This window comes from Dysidea avara, chromosome 2 (genome assembly GCF_963678975.1).
Source record: "Dysidea avara chromosome 2, odDysAvar1.4, whole genome shotgun sequence".
In the NCBI taxonomy this organism is placed as follows: Eukaryota; Metazoa; Porifera; class Demospongiae; order Dictyoceratida; family Dysideidae; genus Dysidea; species Dysidea avara.
In genome coordinates this window covers 19,521,668-19,526,769 of record NC_089273.1, presented here as the reverse complement: position 1 = coordinate 19,526,769, position 5,102 = coordinate 19,521,668, and positions in this window count along the sequence as shown.

Below are 5,102 nucleotides of genomic sequence, written 5' to 3'. Positions count from 1 at the left end.
TAAGGAACATAGGCAGGTGCAGAGCTCAATACAGAACTGGATAGAAGGTAACCAGAGTGAATTGCTCAGAAGCCTCAATGAAGATCATTACAACATTAAAACGGTACTACTGTAATGGTGTATGTACAATGCAAACTTTGTAACACTTCTATAAAATTACAACCTAAATTAACCCAAAAAAGGACATTCAGCATAGAATATCAAACTGGACAAAACATGTTGCACCTTGCTATCTTAAAAGGCTTAAAGCAGACTCTGGACAAGCAAAGCTCACATTGAAGCCCATTCAGTTAGATTCTTCGTAGTTCTTCACAATCACGTCCATTAGACAGTGTATTAGTGAAGAAGGTAGTGTTATGCTCAAATGATAAAATTTTAAAACGGCCTTCATGAAGTGAGTGTGCTCAAAGACAGCTTCTTAAAGCAGCCAGCGACCCATGCCAATCACGCATAACGGATTACTTTCAAATACTAAATGATATTGAACAATTGTTAAAAGCCAACTTGAAGTTGTCTGATTTGCTACAACAGTATAGAAAAGAGCAGTCAGAGGCAATCATTAGTCATGATGCATCATTTACACCAATTCAAAGACAGCTTATTTTGAATGCAGAAAGGAATTTAGATCAAGCTCCAAACCATCGGCGGCATTCAGAAATTCTAAAACAATTCTCAACAGCTCTATTAATTTATGCTGGGCCACTGACATAATGATTTTATCCAGAAAAACTTACCTAAGGCATTACCATCACTTCGAACTGTTCAGAGAATTATTTGCTCTGATTACAAAACATTTCCTGAAGGTTATTTCAAGTTTGATGAGTTGGCTTTTCACATCAAGGAGTTTAGGCATCTACAGCTCTATCCATTGGAGAAGATGCCACTCGTGTACTATCTCGAGTAGATTGTGACTCTGAAACTGATAAATGTGTGAGGTTTGTTCTTCCATTGAATGATAACGGTCTTCCTCTTGTTGATTCTTTTTTGGCTGTTTCTTTTAATGCTATGGAAGATATGTTCAGGTCTGCTGCAAAAGCTAAGTATGCCTATGTTTATATGGTACAGTCACTGTGCCTGACAGCTCCACCATTTTGCTTAGCCTGCATTGGCAGCGATAATAAGTTCACTGCTCAACAAGTGATGTTGCGGTGGAAGCACATATATGAGGAATGCACCAAAAGAGGTTTGCTTGTATTAAGTTTTGGTGGTGATGGTGACTCAAGTATAATGGATGCTATGAAACAATCCATGTCTTTGATGAGTGCATCCAAAGAGCCACTTTTACAAAGCATTCCTTTATCTTCTTTGGTCCCAAGAATACCAGCTACTTGGAAGGAATGGTTTTGTCTGCACCCAAGATTAACAGTATCTTATGTACAGGATGTTGTACATGTTGGCGTAAAGTTGAAATCTAGGCTATTGAAACCTTCAATTCTTTTACCAGTTGGCCCAAATTTCTTTGCTAGTGGAAACCACCTTCAAATGGTTTGAATGGCATATGGTAAAGATCAACACAATCTCAGGGAGCGTGATATTAATCATAAAGACAAACAAAATTTTGATTCTGTTTTGCATATTATGGCTTCAGTCCACTTGTTAAGCACCATTCCTGAGGCTAAGGGTATCTTTCTTTATGTAAAAATAATGGCATACACAGTTGATAGCTACCTTGATATGAGCCTTAGTCCCCTGGAAAGGATAGAAAAGGCATGGTATGCTAATTTTTTTTGTCAGATATTGGAGGGAGTGGATACTGCTAAATGAGAAACATACTTTGAAGCAGAATCTTCTCACCAACAATACATATCTGTGCATTGAACTCAATGCTCATGCTTTGTTAACATTCCTAATGAATACTCGTGACAATGTGAATAAGAATGACGTTGTTTTCTTTCCTTGGTTACTAGGATCACTTTCCTGTGAGAAGATGTTTAGGAGTGCCCGCAGCATGAGCACTGTATTTTCTTCTGTACTAAATTTCAGTATTTTAGGGTTACTTTGCCGATTGCACCACCTTAACATCCAAGCAATGCTACAAGTGGATGCAGAGAAATCCGGAATTAGGTTTCCTTGTCAAGGCCGGAGGAGGCGGTCCGGTTGGTCAGGCCTGAGCCGGACCAATAATCTGGAGTTGAACCAACTAGCTGACCAGTTCGAACTATATTACTCTCATGCAATCTACATGTAGCTATGTACATTTTACAGATGTTATTGAAAAGCGTGACACGAGTAGTTACCTAGTTTCTCAGCCTAACTAAAGCACAGAACTACACGTATAGTACCTCCAATTACCTTACAGTACAGCATAGCACTCGTATCGTTTTATACAAAAATGATTGTGGGTTCTCAATACAGTATCACGTGTGCTGACAGTTGGCATTTATCACGTGTAAGGCAGGTGCCTTCTTTGATTCTAAACCAGCACACTTATATCATAATTCAATCTTCATAAAATAATCATTAGCATTCCTTGGCTTGTCTCTCTTAGCTTCTTTTACTGGGTGCGGAAGGGCTGGCTGTGACAAACCAGATGACTCGTTCTGCGGCAAGAAGCTGTACACCCATACAGTTACATGGTGGCCATCTGGATGAGATGTTGAGTAGAAATCACTCCTCTTCAACTACCCACTCGTCCTGTCGAGATGCTGAGCAATCTCACAGTCTCACCCACATCGCGCCATATTCGAATACTGATTGGTCTCATGACTGTCCACCAGTATATTTACGTGATGATCAGTTCACTTCAGACAAACCAGTATAGTAGTATAGTGTATTTTTGTAGCTGTGTAGCTTTTTATTGTAGCTGTGTGAATGTATAGCACTTGTATCCTAGCTAAAGGGGGCCATGCTGCATGGGTTCCTGTGAAATTTGGGGGGAAAGTTGCAAGTTGCTAGCTAGTTTTACTTTAAAACTTAGCATCAATTTAAAATTTTAAGGCATTTTCAAGCCTTTAAATTGCAAAAATTCTGCAGTTCCTGGGGGTTGCACCCCCAGATCCTCCTTAAACTTCTAATTGCTAGCTATAACTAAATGAACCATACAGCAAATTTCATGCTGTGTCCCCTGTATGTCAGGTCTACAATTATACATAGTATAGTAAGTCTGAAGAACAACAGATAGGCTTGAGCATATTTATATAGCTAGCTAGCAGTGAAATATCACTAAAATTGCATATCTGAGTGTCTAATTTTCAAAAATTTCCTGTTGGGGCATATCCCCAGACCCCCCTAGAATGCTCGTGCTTCGCACTTCGCAGAGTGTGCTTTGCACACTGTGCAACAGCTCCTCTCTCATTGGCACGTAGCAATTTCAACATTATAGTCAATGGCCTAACCAACTCAATTTTCCCTCCTCCGGTCCTGCTTGTGCAGAGAAGCACATTGAGAGATCTGGCACAACATCATATGTTGCTCCATCAATTACAAGTATTACAAAAAAAAGAAATTAGCAAAGCAGTTGAGAATGCATTGGGCAGAGCAAAGGAAACTTTCGTAAATCTTGAAATTGATCAATTACTGAAGAAAGATTCAAAGTGAGACAATGTGAAGTGGAGTAATGTAAGTGATTGTGATGCTGAGTCAGATGCGAGTGATGATAATAATGATCAAGAAGAAGATACTGAATCTGTGGCTAAGGAAGATGAGGTGGTATCAGTGATAGTAGTGATAGTACAGGAGGTATTTGAAGATGATCCTGTGGAGGTTAAAAAGTATCTACAATCAATCAGCCACCAAGGTATTGCTGATTCGAAGACTTCTGAAAAGCTTGGAAACTTTAAGAAATCTCTTGCTCCAGTAAAGCTGAATTCAGCAATGCCTTGTTATGCCTTTACTAGTACTGACAGGAATGCAGAAGAAACATGTAGAAAAATTTTTCTACATTTGTGGAAGTTTCACTGAATGACAGAACATTTTCAATCCGAAAGACACCAGCAATATGGTTATTGCAAGAATGTGAACAAGTCTCGTCTGATCGCTTATTTCGTGTCAAAGACAATCAACCCTTTGCAAGCACATTGCATCCTCTGATGCCAATTTCTTGTGCAAACCCTGTAATAGCATCAACACTGACAGTTGGAGATTTATGTATTTATAAATACACCCTTGACTGGGAATTGGGATGCATACTTCAGTTTGCCAAGTACAACACTGACACTAAGAAGTACAGCAAACCTTATAAAGAGCTGAGTGTTAAAGTTTGCACAAAACATGTCAGAGTGTTGTGTACATGGTACAAGCATGTAAAGGATAATACTGACATGTTTCAGCTCACACAAAACAGAGAAGTGGAATAAAAGCTACTTGAAAGTTATATTTGCACTCTCCGAGAAGATTGCATTATCATAAAAAATGATAGTAGCAATAATGATTTATTGCCAGCAAGACAGTTATCATTGACAGCTAAGAAGTTTTCCATCAAAGAGCAATGCATGGAGTCTGTACAAGTGATGGTAGAAGATTACAAAAAATCCAACAGTTATCAGAATACCAGAGAAAGATCAAAAAACAGTGCTACCATAGCCAGTCCAGTATTAATACCTGATGAAAGTGAAGTCGATTTAGCTACAGCAAAAGACCACCGGGTAAAATGTGGTGGAATTTCCCTAAACAAAAGAGATCTACAGCGGCTTACCAGTGGAAAGGAATTGTCTGATTTACATATTAATGCATTTCAAAACCTTCTTAAGATGCAATTCAGTTCCATTGGTGGATTGCAGAGCACTCTATTGCAGCAGAATAAGTCACCTCTTTCAAATAAAAAAGAAAACAACTTGCAAGCTATTAACATATCAGTTAGTTCTACTGTTAAACACTGGGCTGTACTAGAAATTAAGAACAAAAGTATTTATTTGTATGACTCTGCATACACGTCAGTTGCTGGTGATGGCAAGCAAGTTATTGTTCACCTGACTAACACTAATGAAGACCAACTTACTGTGCATGTGATGAATATCAGCAAACAGTCCAGGACTACAGACTGTGGACTTTATGCAGTAGCCAGTATGTCCAGCTTGGCACTAGGCAAAGATCCATGCAGTATAGTATTTAAAAAAGAAGACTTGCGAGCACATTTACAGATCATCATTGAGAAAGAGCAAATA